We start from the raw sequence: 17,751 nt of genomic DNA on the forward strand, positions 1-17,751 counted from the left end.
ACTAATAAATGATATTGCAGGTATAACTCTGATATATATACATATACAAATTGTATGTCTATATTGAATTGTATTTCTATACAGTAACAATGATCAATGTAAAAAATAAAATTAAGAAAATAATTCCACTTATTATAGCATCAAGAAGGATAAAATACTTAGGAGTAAATTTAACGAAAGGGGTATAAATTTAAATAGAAAGACATCCTGGGTTCATTGATTGGAAGACTTTTTACTTTTAAGATGGAAATACTCCCAAAATTGATCTACGGTTTCATCACAGTCCTAAGATCTCAGATGCCTTTGTGGTTTTTTTGTTTTGCTTTGATTTTCATTTTTGAAGATATCAACAGGGCATCCCTGGTGGTTCAGTGGTAAAGAATTCACCTGCCAATACAAGAGACACAGATTCTATCCCTGGTCTGGAAGATCCCACATGCGGTGGAGCAAATAAGCCTGTGTGCCGCAATTACTGAGACTGTGCTTTAGAGCTTGGGAGCCACAACCACTGAAGCCCCAAGCCCTAGAGCCCATGCTCCGCAGCAAGAGATGCCACTGCGACGAGAGGCCCGCCAACCAGAGAGCAGCCCTCACTTACTGCAACTAGAGAAAAGCCTGCACAGCCACAAAGACCCAGCACAGCCAAAAGTGAACAAAAACACTTTTTAAAAGATATGAACAAATGAATTCCAAACTTCATATGGAAATGCAAGGGCTAGTCAATGAGCATGGCCAAAGTGATCTTGAAAAAAACAGAGTTGTAGCACTTAGACTTCTCCATTTCAAAACTTCTTACAGAGCTACAGTAATTAACACAATGTGACACTGGCAAAAGAACAGATGAATAGACCAGTGGAATAGAACTGAAAGTCTAGTCTCCACATTTCCAGTCATCATGAGTGCCAGGACAATTCAGTGGGGGAAACGTTAGTCTTTTTAAGAAATGGTACTAGGACAACTGATGATCAATATGCTATGTATATATCTATGTGTATATATATATATATATATATATATATATAAAGTTAGACCATTATCTTACACCATAGACAAAAAGTAACTCAAAATGAGTTATAGATCTAAATGTGAGAAGTATATGTAAATTTTTATAGCCTTGAATTAGATAATCATCTCTCTTTACAACTCCAAAAGAATAAACAACAAATGAAAAAAATAAATTGAATTTCACCAAAATTAAACACTTTGTTGCTTCAAAGGGTGTAATCAACAAAGTGAAGAGATAACTCATAATATGGGGAAAAAATACTTGCAAATCACTTACTTGATAAGGGATCTATATCTAGAATATATAAAGAAGTCTTTTCCACAAGTCTGTTCTATACATCTGAGTCTCTTTTTCTTTTTTTGCATATAAGGTTATCGTTACCATCTTTCTAAATTCCATATATATGTGTTAGTATACTGTAATGGTCTTTATCTTTCTGGCTTACTTCACTCTGTATAATGGGTTCCAGTTTCACCCATCTCATTAGAACTGATTCAAATGAATTCTTTTTGATGGCTGAGTAATATTCCATGGTGTATATGTACCACAGCTTCCTCATCCATTCGTCTGCTGATGGGCATCTAGGTTGCTTCCATGACCTGGCTATTATAAACAGTGCTGCGATGAACATTGGGGTGCACGTGTCTCTTTCGGATCTGGTTTCCTCAGTGTGTATGCCTAGAAGTGGTATTGCTGGGTCATATGGCAGATCTATTTCCAGCTTTTTAAGGAATCTCCACACTGTTTTCCATAGTGGCTGTACTAATTTGCATTCCCACCAACAGTGTAAGAGGGTTCCCTTTTCTCCACACCCTCTCCAGCATTTATTGCTTGTAGACTTTATAAAGAAGTCTTAAAATTCCATAATATAAAGACAAAATTTCCAATTAAACATGTGCAAAGGATTTGAATAGACAATTCTTCAAAAAGATATACAAATGGTCAATAAGTATATGGAAAGATTCTCAACATCACTTGTCATTCAGTTCACTTCAGTCGCTCAGTCGTGTCCGACTCTTTGTGACCCTATGATCGCAGCACACCAGGCCTCCCTGTCCATCACCAACTCCCGGAGTTGACTCAAACTCAAATTCATCGAGTTGGTGATGCCATCCAGCCATCTCATCCTCTGTCGTCCCCTTCTCCTCCTGCCCCCAATCCCTCCCAGCATCAGGGTCTTTTCCAGTGAGTCAACTCTTCACATGAGGTGGCCAAAGTATTGGAGTTTCAGCTTCAGCATCAGTCCTTCCAATGAACACCCAGGACTGATCTCCTTTAGGATGAACTGGTTGGATCTCCTTGCAGTCCAAAGGACTCTCAAAAGTCTTCTCCAATACCATAGTTCAAAAGCATCAATTCTTCGGCACTCAGCTTTCTTCCCAGTCCAACTCTCCCATCCATACATGACCACTGGAAAAACCAGAGCCTTGACTAGATGGACCTTTAAAGTAATGTCTCTGCTTTTTCATATGCTATCTAGGTTGGTCATAACTTTCCTTTCAAGGAGTAAGCGTCTTTTAATTTCATGGCTGCAATCACCATCTGCAGTGATTTTGGAGCTCAAAAAAACAAAGTCTAAAATAAAAATAAAGACACTTTCCACTGTTTCCCCATCTATTTCCCATGAAGTGATGGGACCAGATGCCATGATCTTAGTTTTCTGAATGTTGAGCTTTAAGCCAACTTTTTCACTCTCCTCTTTCACTTTCATCAAGAGGCTTTTTAGTTCCTCTTCACTTTCTGCCATAAGGGTGGTGTCATCTGCATATCTGAGGTTATCGATATTTCTCCCAGCAATTTTGATTCCAGCTTGTGCTTCTTCCAGCCAAGCGTTTCTCATGATGTACTCTGCATATAAGTTAAATAAGCAGGGTGACGATATACAGCCTTGACATACTCCTTTTCCTATTTGAACCAGTCTGTTGTTCCATGTCCAGTTCTAACTGTTGCTTCCTGACCTGCATGTAGGTTTCTCAAGAGGCAGGTCAGGTGGTCTGGCATTCCCATCTCTTGAAGAATTTTCCACAGTTTATTGTGATCCACACAGTCAAAGGCTTTGGCATAGTCAATAAATCAGACATACATGTTTTTCTGGAATTCTCTTGCTTTTTTGATGATCCAGCAGATGTTGGCAATTTGATCTCTGGTTCCTCTGCCTTTTCTAAAACCAGCTTGAACATCTGGAAGTTCACAGTTCATGTATCGCTGAAGCCTGGCTTGGAGAATTTTGAGCATTACTTTACTAGTGTGTGAGATGAGAGCAATTGTGCAGTAGTCTGAGCATTCTTTGGCATTGCCTTTCTTAGGGATTGGAATGAAAACGGACCTTTTCCAGTCCTGTGGCCACTGCTGAGTTTCCCAAATTTGCTGGCATATTGAGGGCAGCACTTTCATAGTCACACTTTCAAATCTTTCAGGATTTGAAATAGCTCAACTGGAATTTCATCACCTCCACTAGCTTTGTTCGTAGTGATGCTTTCTAAGGCCCACTTGACTTTCACATTCCAGGATGTGTGGCTCTAGGTGAGTGGTCACACCATCGTGATTATCTGGGTCATGAAGATCTTTTTTGTACAGTTCTTCTGTGTATTTTTGCCACCTCTTCTTAATATCTTCTGCTTCTGTTAGGTCTATACCATTTCTGTCCTTTATCGAGCCCATCTTTGCATGAAATGTTCCCTTGGTATCTCTAATTTTCTTGAAGAGATCTCTAGTCTTTCCCATTCTGTTGTTTTCCTCTATTTCTTTGCATTGATCGCTGAAGAAGGCTTTCTTATCTCTCCTTGCTATTCTTTGGAACGCTACATTCAAATGGGAATAGCTTTCCTTTTCTCCTTTGCTTTTGGCTTCACTTCTTTTCACAGCTATTTGTAAAGCCTCCTTAGACAACCATTTTGCCTTTTTGCATTTCTTTTCCACGGGGATGGTCTTGATCCCTGTCTCCTGTACAATGTCACGAACCTCCATCCATAGTTCATCAGGCACTCTGTCTAGCAGATCTAGTCCCTTAAAAACATTTCTCACTTCCACTGTATAGTCATAAGGGATTTGATTTAGGTCATAAGGAAATGCAAATCAAAGCCACAAGATATCGCTTCATACCCACTATTGATTCCTGTAATAAAAAGGTCATAAAAAAATAATCACTGGTGAGGATGGGGAGAAAGCAGAATCCTCACACACTGCTGATTGGAATATAATTTTGGAAAACAGTTGGTCAGTTCCTCAAAAAGATAAACATAGAGTTACCATGTGACTCCCCCAGCAATTTCACTCCTAGATATATTCTCTCCCCAATTAAAACAAAGCCACACAAAAACTTGTACACAGATGTTCATAACTTCTTTATTCAGAATATCCAAAAGTAGAAACAGCCCAAATGTTCATAGATTGATGAACGAATAAATTAAATATGTGACTGATCTATCACGGAATATTATTTGGCAGTAAAAAGAAATGCAGCACTAATACATGCTAACAACATGGATAACCCTTGAAAACATTATGCCAAGTGAAAGAAACCATTCAAAAAAGAACACATTTTATATGAGCTAATTTATGTGAAAAGTTCAGAATAGGCAAATCTATAGTTTTTCCGGTAGTCATGTACAGACGTGAGAATTGGACTATAAAGAATGCTGAGCCCTGAAGAACTGAGCTGTGGTGCTAGAGAAGACTCTTGAGAGTCCCTTGGACAGCAAGGAGCTCAAACCAGTCAATCCTAAAGGAAATCAACCCTGAATATTCACTGGAGGGACTGTTGCTGAAGCTGAAGCTCCAATATTTTGGCTACCCGATGCAAAGAGCTGACTCATTGGAAAAGACTCTGATGCTGGAAAAGGTTGAGGGCAGGAGGAGAAGGGGAAGACAGAAGATGAGATGGTTGGATGGCATCACTGACTCAAGGGACAGGAGTCTGAGTAAACACCAGGAGATAGTGAATGACAGGGAAGCCTGGCATGCTGCAGTCCATGGGGTTGCAAAGAGTCAGACACGCTTAGCCACTGAACAACAACAAAATAGAGACTGAAAATAGATTAGTGGTTGTTTAGGACTAGGGGTGGGCTGGAAGGATTAGGGAGTACTGATGAGAGATTGTTAAGGATACAGTGTTTCCTTTCAGGGTGATGAAAATATTTTAAAATTGATGGTGGTAATGGTTGCAAAACTCTGTGAATATACTAAAAACTATTGAATTGCACACTTTTTCCCCACTAAAATAAAACTTTTACTTAAAAAAAAAAGTAGGACCAAAAGGTAGAAGTCAAAAACTTATGTTATTTCACTTTGAGAAAGAACTTTCCAGTAATTAGATCTACCTGAAAATGAAATGGGCTGTCTTTGAGTTGCCAAGCTCTCCGTGGGTAAGTAATAAGTATTCAAATGGTAGCTCTTCATTATCAGTGTAAATTCTCAATCCTTCATTTCCAGATGTACGTGCTCCTGGAGCTGGCTATACCACCCTTCACCCAAAGAAGACCCTTACCCAAAAATGGTGTTACTAGGGTGTCTTCAGCTTCACCCGAATATCTAGAAACTCAGCCTACTGGAGAATTCTAAGAAACTGTAGAGACCATACTGCAGAGTCATCCCAACTGAAGGCTGACGAAGTTGAGTTATTGATCTACCAACTTCTACTCATCACTTGTTGAGGGCTGCTCTGGGGCATTAACTCTTTGGCAATTCCAGCTTGTCCTGTGTATGGGCCAAATCTATTTCTGAAGCCAGAACAGGCAGGGAGTTGCAGATGTTCATATAAATAGCCTTTGGGTAGAGAGTGAATGTCAGGGGCCAGCATCAGCTGCAACACCCAGTGTCTAACTATAGCCCAGATGTCTGTTCTGGGGCACCAGACCTATACAGGCAACTAGTCACTAGATTTCCCCACCTATATCCATGAGCAGGGAGATAGGACTCCAGTGGGGAGTAAACTAGCCCTGGCCTCCACTTATTACTCTCCAAAGGCATCTCAAATTCAACCTGCCCAACATGAGATTCATTGCTGCCTCTTCCAATCCATTCCTCTTTTTGTATTCCTGTCTATGTAGATGGCCACTCAAGTTCTCAACCCAGAGATCTTCCCTGACTTTTATATATCCCCAACATCCAGTCATACCATACTTGCCAGAGCCACCTTCTATCTTTCTGGACTTTTCTCAGTCAGCTATATTTTAAAATACATTATTTATTTAAAGGGGCATGCAACTAAACTAGAAAGGGGCCTTGATAATTTTCTGGTGGCTTTCAAGATGAATGTCTGTGGTACAGTGATTGTATTTGTTGCCTTCGTCTTTCTGCCCAGCAAGTCTGGAAGCCCTTTGAGTGCAGGCACCACACCTCACGTTTTTCTAACTTCCAGACTGCAACAGGGCACCGATTCCAGTAACCCGTGTGTGTACTGGTCTGCTCTCAACATTAGGTACTGCAGGCACAGGGGCCTGGACTCACAAACCTTTTGGAGGCCCTTTAATTTTTTAAAATCAGAAGAAAGATGAACAGAACATAGTAAAAATAATGTATAGTAATGAATCCAGCCTGGATTATATTTGTCTTTAGAACCACACAGTTGTGAAATACAATTGTTAATATTTTTTGGTCCATTTTGTGGTTAAAGGGGCTCAGAATGACAAGAATGGCTGGAGCCCATGAGGGGGATATTTCAGTCCTGGGTCAACATTACCTTCTCAGCATGAAGCTGAAGTTTCTGGGCCTGTTGGGGGCTGCACTACCGTTGTCCCTTTTTATTTATGCTTGAAAGAATAGCTCAGTGAACTGTGTATTCTGCCTTATCCTACCTCCCTTCAAGACTCTAGGACAAAAATAGCCCCAAAGCCTTTTGGACTGGTTGAACTGAAGATAAGTTTAAATTTAAGAGGCTCTTAGCTTCAAACATGGGAGATAAGATGAAAAAAAATCCAGACAGTCTACTTTAGTTCTATCCCAATCAAACTTTTATTTCAAAGAACTATTTAAAGGACCTGACATATGTGAAACACAAAACTCTTTTTTTAAACCTTCAGGGATATGACAAAGAGCCTGGAATGAGACCTTCTCCTTCCCACAGCCTCAGATACCCTGTGAGTGCCAAGGTATGGGCTACAAACCCAGGGAGGGCAGCTCTGTTTTGCCTGCCCTCAGGCCATCTGGTATACAAATTGTGTGTTTCCTGGACTCCCTGCAAGTTGCAAGCTGCAAGCATTTGCCTGCAAATCAGGTTGAAATGAACAAAGGCAGCCTCGAAGGGGGATGTCTCAGAGGGCATTGCAGGCCAAGGGATGTGTGTAATGTGGGGTGGGTAGGGATGGGGTGGAGCAGGTTGGGGAGGCAGAAAGTTGTTGCTAGGCAACCAGCCCTCATGCCTTTGTAAATGTGGATATATTTTGTTTGAAGCAGCAGCTGGCCGCCACCACCTTCTTTTCTCTCCCTCCTCCTATTTATACCCAGAATGTAGACCTGATCTAGAACTCTCTGAGAGGTCCTGGGAAGATGGAGTAGGGAGCTGACTGAGGCTTTAGAAGACAGGTGCACATGAAAAGGCAAGTGATTTTACAGCTCAGGATAGACCTGGATGTTGATAAATATGAACCAAGATCTTAGGCAAGTATACTTAATCTCTCTGACACTCAGATGTCTCTGTTGGAAACCTAGAGACACAACTCTCTGGCAGGAATGTTGTGAAGATTAGAAACAGTGCATGCAGAGGACCCAGCCCAGGACTTGGCACCTAACAGATGCTCAGTAATCGACAGTGAGTGTGAAGAGTATGGGTTCAGGCACCAGACTGCCACGTCCCAGCTCTGCTACTTATTAGCTATGCAACCTCAGGCATGTTTCTTAAACTTTAATGCCTTCACTTTTTTTTTTTTTCATCTGTAAAATAGGGGATAATGATAGTACTTACAGGGTTGTTTTGAAATGCATTAATAATGCAAAGTGTTTAGAACCGTGCCTGATCCACAGTAAGCACTCATGTCAACGATGAATTGTAGCACCATATATACCATGTCTGAGTGCACCTGCAGACCAGGTGCTAGGGAAGTGAACTTGCGGGAGCTCCTTTTTAAGAGGATTTTGATTGCGGCCAGTGGTGACTGAAGAGAAGGTTGTTACTCTGGTACCTTGAGAGCAGCCAAAAATAAAAGTTTCTCAGCCATGTCTGACTCTTTGCAAGTCCATGGACTGTAGCCTGCCAGGCTCCTCTATCCATGGGATTCTCCAGGCAAGAATACTGGAATGGGTTGCCATTTCCTTCTCCAGGGGATCTTCCCAACACAGGGATCGAACCCAGCTCTCCTGCACTGCACGAGGATTCTTTACTCTCTGAGTCACCAGGGAAGCCCCTTAAGAGAGGTATATGTGTTAATCAAGCAAGGATTTTAGCAGAGTCCAGATTCTGATAAACCGCATAACTTTGGGAAAATTACTTAAGCTATTTTAGCTATAAGAGACTATTTTGTAAAATGGGAATAATCTGGATCCCTGTCCCATCTGGTGGTTATGAGGATTAAACTAGGTGACTTGTCAGGTGCTCAGCATAAATGCCTGGCCCAGAGTAAGTAGTCAAAACTTGGCAGCTGATATCATTTCTAGAAAGAGAGAGAGAAGAAAGAGAGCAGCATGGGGCCTGTGTCCATTCCAACAGAGTCACGACAGGAAAGAGCTGCAGAAAAAAGCTGAAGATGCTGTTTTTGCAGAGCTCTGTCTTTGAGGGGGTGAGATGGATGGGCTAAGGCACCAACAAAGCCACTTTGGCCTCCAGGCAACCAACAGTGACTCAGGCTAGGAGAGGTGTTCTTTTATCTTCACTGCGGGCCATCACAACTGACCATTTGGGGACTGTGAGGGTTGGTGGTGGTGGTTTAGTCTCTAAAGTCATGTCAGACGCTTGCGACCCCATGGACTGTAGCTCGCCAGGCTCTTCTCTCCATGGGACTTCTCAGACAAGAGTACTGGAGTGGTTGCCATTTCCTTCTCCAGGGGATCTCCCCAACCCAGGGACCGAACCTGCATCTCCTGCATTTCAGGGGGATTTTCCTACTGCTGAGACACCAGCGTTGAGACCTTGGGTTTTAAGAGGCAGCATTCTTAGTACAGACATTGGAGTTCTCAGTGAGAGGGGTTTCAGGAATGGAGGTGAAGCTCCCAAGAAGGAAAACCTCAGTGAGAAGGGCTGAGAAGAAGTTGTGTGGTAATGGGGGCCATATAAGCAGATGGGGATCAGACTGGTGAACTTTCTTATAATGATGACTACTATTAGCACCCCATTTGGTAGATACAAACAGATGTTTTTCCAAAGAATGCATACAGATGGCCAATGGGTACATGAAAAATGCTCAACATCACTAATCACAGGGGAAATACACATCAAAATCACAAAGAGATATTACTTCACACCTTTTAGTATCTAGTGTTAGTCGTCCAGTTGTGTCTGCCTCTTTGCAAGCCCATGGACTGTAGCCCACCAGGCTCCTCTGTCCGTGGGATTCTCCAGGCAAGAATACTAGAGTAGCCATGCCCTCCTCCAGGGCATCTTCCCAACCCAGGGATTGAACTCAGGTCTCCTGCACTGCAGGCAGATTCTTTACTTCCTGAGGTACCAGGGTTAGTATGGCTGCTATAAAAAAGATAATATATAACAAGTGTTGAAGAGGATGTGGAGAGAAAAAGGAATCCTTGTATACTGTTGGTGGGAATGTAAATTGGTGTGACCATTCTGGAAAATGGTATGGAAGTTCCTCAAAAAATTAAAAATAGAACTACCATATCATTCAGTAATTCCATTTTTGAGTATTTAATCTGAAGAAAATGAAAACACTAACTTGAAAAGATACATGTGCCCTCATGTTTACTGTAGCATTGTTTAAAACAGCCAAGATATGGAAACAACCTTAGTGTTCATAGATGGATGAATGGATGAAGGAAATGTGAATATATATATATATAGAGAGAGAATAAATATATATCACACACATACACACACAATGGAATATTATTCAGCTGTAAAAAGGAATGAAGTCTTGCCATTTGTGACAATATGGATGAGCTTTGAGGACAAATGTTAAGTGAAATGAGTCAGGCAGAGAAAGACAAGTACTGTATGATTTCACTTACATATAGAATCTAATAAATAAATAAACACACCAGGCTTATAGATGCAGAGAACAGATGGTGGATGAAGGGATCAAAGGGTACAAACTACCGGTTACACAATAAGTAAGTTGTGGGGGTGTAATGTACAATATGGTCATGATAGTTAATAATGCATTGCATATTTGAAAGTTGCTAAGAAAGTAGGTCTCTAAGAAAATGTGGTGTGAAAGCACTCGGTGATTGTTCTCCTGAGTCTAGCTCCTTTTTATTTCTTTTTCTTTTCTTTTTTTTAATAGGGGAATTACTGCTTTATAAATCTGTGTTGGTTTCTGCTACACAACAATGTTAATCAGCTGTAAGTATACATCCTTTTTATTTCTTGACTCAGCTTTGTGACGTGAGCCTGCCTCTGGGCTTCAATAGCACCTTGTACGTTGGCACCAGCCAGACAACTCTTGACTGCAAAACCCAGATAGCCCTTGAACTCTCATGAACAATCTCAAACTATCTTGAACAATAAGGAAACTGGCTCATGTAGTTTAGAAATCTAAAGGTAAGGTAGGTTTCAGGATCGGCTGCAGCCAATCTGTGCATGATACTCTCTACAGGAAGAGAAATGGGGCTACTTCCGATGGCATTCCCTGAAGAGTGAGATTGTCCCAGAAGCCCCGCCCAAACCTCTCTTTACAGCTCATTTTCCCAAAGTGGTCATATACCTATCCTAAAGCCAACTGTTTGCCAGGTGAGTGAGCTTACCTTTAGATCAAAGATTCTCAGCTAGGGGTGATTTTGCTCCCCACTCACCCATGGCCAGGACATTTAGTAATATCTGGAGATATGTTTGTTTGTCATTGCTGGAGGGTCAAAGGAGTGTGTGTCACTGGCATATACTAGGCAGAGGCCAGGGATGCTGCTAAACACCCTATAAAGCACAGGGCATTCTCCCACAATAATGATCCAGGCTAAAATGTTAATAGTGCCAAAATCGAGAAACCCTGTTTTAGACTAATCAGCCTGCACTTGTAGCTTGGAGTGCAGGTAGCAGCCATGAAGGCAGGGATGGATGAGCATTGGCCACCTAAACAGAGACTCACTTGGGGAAAAGAAGGGGAAAATGGGTCCTGAGTCAACAAGCAACCAGCTATACTGCAACTTTGCTCCTAGGAGCACTTATCTCATGGTGTGGCTGCTCTTTATTTATCCTGTGTTAGTTTCCTATTGCTAGATAACAAATTGGCACACACTTAGCATTGTAAAGCAACACAGGTTTATTACCTCACAGTTTCTGCAGGTCAGAAGTCTGTACATAGTGGCCTGGATGCTCTGCTCAAGGTCTCACTGGGCTGAAATCCAAGTGTTGATTAGGGCTGCAGGTCTCCTTTGGGGTCCTCTTCCAAGCTCATCCTTGTGGTTGAATTCATCTCCTAGAGGTTATAATATTCTGTTTCCTTGCTGGCTTGTTAGCTGGGGGCCATTCATAGCATTTAGCGGTCACACACACTCCTTACCACGTGGCCAGCAAAGGTGCATCACATCCTTCCCATGCCCTGACTTAAACTCTCCCACCAGCCATCAAGAACTCTCTGCTTTTAAAGTGCTCATGTGATTAGGTCAGGTCCATTCAGATAATTTCTCTTTCTCAAGTTCAACTGATCTGGAACCTTGACTACATTGACCAAATCCCATCCCATCATCACCTATATTAGTGTTTGGATGACTAACTGGGAAAATGTTATGTGTATCCTAAGAAGCATCTTTATGTTCCTGGCTTTTAGCAGGGTACCCAGCAAACAATTTTTTTTTCTCAGTAAACATTGCTTGAATGACTAAAGAAAAGAATAAGACAAACTCATGTCCTTTGGTGGGGGTAGAATTGCTAGGTTGGTCACTCAGAGGCACGTTATGAAGAGAACTGCACAATCTCGGAATCAGAAGATACATGTGGTCATACAGGAATCTGTCCATCACTCCAGGAATCCATGTATTCACAGTGTGGGGTTCATCAGATCAGTTCTCCCTGGTTGTGAGCTCTGTATTTCTTTTACAATGCAGACTAATTTTCTGCATTGCCTCTTGGGCAGAACTGGCAAGCTGCTGACTCATATTGAACTGCAGCTCACTTAAAGCTTTCCTGCATTAACTGGTATTGTGCCAGGTCTCATTGTTGTAGTTGGGCAGATTTTATGCCACTTCCTTCCCACTCATTCTTCTGCCGTGGGTTCTGGCCTATTATTTCAATCTTTTGGAGACCTTTGGGAATTCCGATTTTATAATTTGCCTCCTTGACTTTCCTAACATGATAATAGTTGAAAATACAATGAGTCCATTTTCTTTGCCTTTGTCCAAATAGTTTATAAGGATGTTGAATGAGACTTTCAAAACCCTGAGGCATGTTATTGCTTTCAAGTTGACGACAATGATTTAATCAACGTCTTGCATAAAGGTTGCTCTACCTATGATGAATCAACTTTTTTTTTTTTCCTGGCTGAGGGGCATGTGAGATCTTAGTTCCCTATACAGGGTACAGGACCAGGGATTGAACTGGTGCTCCCTACAGTGGGAGCATGGACTCTTAACCATTGGACCATCAGGGAAGCCCCCTGAATCAACTCTTTTTATTTCTCTATCATATCTAAAAGGCTATTATGAAAGACTTAAGTGTTTGGTTAAACCTAAGCTATTCAGTATACATTCACACATACCCCTAGGAAATATAATACACATCTTTTGCAAGCAGGTACATCCACATATTAGAAAATTCTTTTCCAAATTCTCAGTTATGCTGTGCCTTGAAGTACTTTGTATTGTTCTTGTGTAGAGACATAGATATACTTTAACCTCCACATATTATCAATTGCCTGCTAATATTTTCTCAGTAGCAGTTGAGTTTCATTGATTTATATTGATTTATCAATATAAGTTGGCAAACATTTCCACTTCCTTGTCTCCATGGCTAATGGGAATTTCTACTTGGGAGAAGAAACGACTGTTCTGACTTGTAAAGATGAAAGTTCGGGCCAAGAGTGGGAGCAAATGATGGGAGCAAATCCCACCTGGTGAAGGGATTCTCTTTGAGCCATCTGGTTATTTCTCATGTTCCTCTCTTCGACCAATTATTTACATTTGTAGCTTACCCATCTCTTCTTAATGATCACACTTTGAAAACGTGAAAGTGTTAGCCGCTCAGTCATGTCTGATCCCTTCGACTATAGCCCCCCAGGCTCCTCTGTCCATGGAACTCTCCAGGCAAGAATATCAGAGTGGGTAGCCATTCCCTTCTCCAGGGCATCTTCCTGACCCAGGGATCGAACCCAGGTCTCCTGCACTGCAGGGAGATTCTTTACTGCCTGAGCCACCAGGGAAGCCCAATTATCACACTTTGTTACTTACTCTGTTATGTCCGACTCTGCAATCCCATGGACTGTAGCTCACTAGGTTCTTCTGTCTATGGAATTCTCCAGCAAGAATACTGAAGTGGGTTGCCATTCCCTTCTCCAGTGGATCTTCCAGGCAAGAATCCTGGAGTGGATTGCCATTTGTTTCTCCAGGGTCTTTTCCAGACCAGGGATTGAACCCAGGTCTCCTGCATTGCAGACAGATTCTTTACTGCCTGAGCCACAGGGAAGCCCATCACACTTTAGGGGAATCAAATTCTCTTGTTCACAGGAACAGGTTGGGTCTCTGTGAATGGGAGTTTCCTATTACTCCACAGGGTTCTCTTTCAATGCAAGATTGGATGCTCCAGGACCCCTGAATTCACCAGTAATGCTATAGAGATAGAGTTGTACTTTATAATCTCTTAGAAGGTCTATGAACTTAGGAAGGAGAGACAGTGGGGAAAAATGTAACTGTGTAGAGAGACCTCAAGAGAGCCCTCAGTGGCCCCTGACTTCTGGTATCCACCTTCTTGTGCATTCTCCCACCATATTTGTATGAAGGTAAGTCTGTGTGACCAGTGGACTATAGCAGAAGTAACAGTATGTCACTTCTAAGATGAGGTTATAAAAGTCATTGCGGTTTCCATCTTGGTCACTCAAATCTTTGGCCAATCACTTGAGGGAAAGTCAGCTGCCAGCTGTGACCAGACTACAAAGAAGACTGTGTGATGGAGAATGGCGCCTCTGACCATAGCCAGTGGGGAAACAAGTTCTCTTGCTGACAGCCACGTGAGGGACTTGTGAGTGGATCCTCCATTCCCGATCAAGCCTTCAGATGACGATAGTTTCATGAGAAACCCTGACTGGAAGCACCCAGCCAAGACACTCTTGGGTTCCTGATCCCCAGAAACTACATCCGATAATACATTTTGTTGTTTTGAGATAATTCATTATACAGCAGTAGAAAACTTATACACTAGGAGATGCTGAATATGTTGTTTGGGTTTCCTTAAGGAAAGTGAATAAAATGCTAAATTCCCAGAAAACAGTAAAAGACTAGCTAGTTAAGTTCTTAGGTCAGCACTCTAGAGAATATTGCTATGACTTATATAGATAGGCCTTTTACGATTTTTTAAAATGTCAGTAATGATAATTGTCCTTTGTTAAAACACACACACATATTCACACAGGAAGTAAAAAGCACAAGTACCTATTCTATTCTTATCTTATTCCTCAGAAGCAACTGCTGATATCAGTTAGGCTTTTTTCTTTCTAAATCTTTCCCATCAATTATAATCACACACATATACAAAACCCAGTTTGTGTGTATTGTGTGTGTATTTTATCATTTAACATTCATATCATATATTCTTTGACAACGATGATTTAATCAACATGCTTCGCATAAGGGTTGCTCAATCAACCCTTTGCATAAGGGTTGATTTGATAACAAATCAACTTTTGTTTTTTGGCTGCTTTGCCTGTGAGATCTTAGTTTCCCGACCAAGAGGAACAAACATTTTATCGTTTAACATTTATATCATATGTTCTTTCAACGCCAATAGACTTGGCTCCAATAAAATTGTTCTAAAAGGTTATATTATATTCTGTGCTGTGCTATGCTTAGTCACTCAGCTGTGTGCAACTCTCTGTGACCCCATGGACTATAGCCTTCCAGGTTTCTCTGTCCATGGGGATTCTCCAGGCAAGAAGGTTGCCATGCCCTCCACCAGGGGATCTTCCCAACCCAGGGATCAAACCCAGGTCTCCCACACTGCAGGCAGATTCTTTACCATCTGAGCCACAAGGGAAGCCCAAGAATACTGGAGTGGATAGACTATTCCTTCTCCAGGGGGGATATCCCTTCTCCCTTCTTCCTGACCCAGGAATTGACCTAGGGTCTCCTGCATTGCAGGCAGATTCTTTACCAGCTGAGCTACCCAGGAAGCCCCATATTATGTTCCAATAGTGTGGTATTCTATACTTTATTTAAGTAACAGTTCATCACTAATTATTTATATTATTTATTAATGTATTTATTTGCCATTACACACAAGGCCATGATAAAACATCTTTGAGCACTAGTACAAATATCTGTAGGATAAAATTTCAGAAGTGGAATTGAGGATTAAAAGGTATACAGATTTAAAGGTTTGGTAGATGATACCTAATTGTTTTTTATAAAGTGAAGTGAAAGTTGCTCAGCATGTCCAGCTGTTTGTGACCCCATGGACTATATAGCCCATGGAATTCTCCAGGCCAGAATACTGGAATGGATAGCCTTTCCCTTCTCCAGGGTATCTTCCCAACCCAGGGATAGAACCCAGGTCTCCCACATTGAAGGCAGATTTTTTACCAGCTGAGCCACAAGGAAGTCCCAAGAATACTGAAGTGGGTAGCCTATTCCTTCTCCAGATGATCTTCCTGACCCAGGAATCAAACCAGGGTCTCCTGCATTGCCGGCAGATTCTTTGCCAACTGAGCTATTAGGGAAGCTCATAAATTTTCCTTTTTTTTCTTTTATAAATGTTGTCCTCATTTCTTTCCCCACTAACATATTTTTGTATCTTAACACTAGATAGTAATGATTTCAACACTTTCTGCTAATTTGATGGGCAAAAGTTTGCAGCTTATTTAAATTTGCATATTCATGATTTTTTATAAGAAATCTACAATTGTTTGAATTATTTTCTTATAGAGAGTGTGTCATCTTTCTGGCTGCTTTCAATAGTTTTTTTCATCTTGGTTTTTAGCAGTTTGATTATGATATGTCTAGTCATGGATTTTTTGCGTTTTTCCCATTTGGAGTTCTCTGAGATTCTTGAATCTGTAGGTTTTTGTCTTTTGCCAAATATGGGAAGTTTTCTGTCATTATTTTTTCTATTATTTTTTTTCTACCTTGTATTTTTTTCTCTTCTTCTGAGACTTGAATGACACAAACATTAAGACATCTTGTATAATATCACTGGTTCCTGAGGCTGTTAAAAAAAAATCTTTTTCTATGTTGTTCAGATTGAATAATTTCAATTGGTTTATCTAGGTTTTAGAATTTCAGCTATTATATGTTTTAATTCTAAAATTGTCATTTTTGGTAACGATAACCCTATATGCAAAGAAAGAAAAAGAGACTCAGATGTATAGAACAGACTTGTGGACTCTGTGGGAGAAGGCGAGGGTGGGATGTTTCAAGAGAACAGCATCAAAACATGTATATCTAGGGTGAAACAGATCACCAGCCCAGGTTGGATGCATGAGACAAGTGCTCGGGCCTGGTGCGCTGGGAAGACCCAGAGGGATGGGGTGGAGAGGGAGGTGGGAGGGGGGACCGGGATGGGGAATACATGTAAATCCATGGCTAATTTGTTTCAATGTATGACAAAAACCACTGCAATGATGTAAAGTAATTAGCCTCCAACTAATAAAAATAAATGGAAAAAAAAATAAAATTGTCATTTGAATCTTATTTATTCTTTTGGTTTCCCTGCCAACACTTTCTCTTTCTATTCAAGAGTGCTGTCCCTTGCTCTGTGGAATATTTCATAATACTTGTTTTAAAGTCTTTGTCAGAAAATTTCAACATCTGCCTCACCTTAGCATTGGCATCTGCTGATTGTCTATTTTCATATGAGCTGAGATTTCCTGGTTCTTCATACACTGAGGGTGAATGTAGAATGAAGTCTCCCTTAGAGATAGCTGCATCCTAATTTCCAGAACCTGTAAATATTTACATGACAAAAGGGGTTAACACTGCAGATGCAACAAAAGTGCTTCTCAGACTCAAACCTTGAGATGGGGAGATTATGTGAAGTGAAGTGAAGTTGCTCAGTTGTGTCCGACTCTTTGCGACCCCATGGACTGTAGCCTACTGGGCTCCTCCGTCCACGGGATTTTCCAGGCAAGAGTACTGGAGTGGGGGAGATTATACTGGTGGGATAAATATAATCATGAGCACCTTTAAAAGCAGAGAATGCTTCCTGGTTTTGATCAGAAAGGGAGGTGACACCGGAAGAAGGATCAGAGAGATGGGATATGTTGCTTGCTTTGAAGATGGAGGAAGGTCCATGAGCCAAGAAATGAGAGGTGTCCCTCAGAGTTTGAAAATGCAAGGAAATAATTCTCCCCACGAGTATCCAAAAGGTGTCAGCCCTCCCCATATCTGGATTTTAACCCAGTGAGACTGAATTTGGACTTCTGACCTACAGAACTTAAAAAACAACAACAAATACCAGCTGTACTATTTTAAGCCACTAGGTTTTTGGTCACTTGTTGTAGCAGCAG

This window comes from Odocoileus virginianus, chromosome 5 (genome assembly GCF_023699985.2).
Source record: "Odocoileus virginianus isolate 20LAN1187 ecotype Illinois chromosome 5, Ovbor_1.2, whole genome shotgun sequence".
NCBI lineage: Eukaryota > Metazoa > Chordata > Mammalia > Artiodactyla > Cervidae > Odocoileus > Odocoileus virginianus.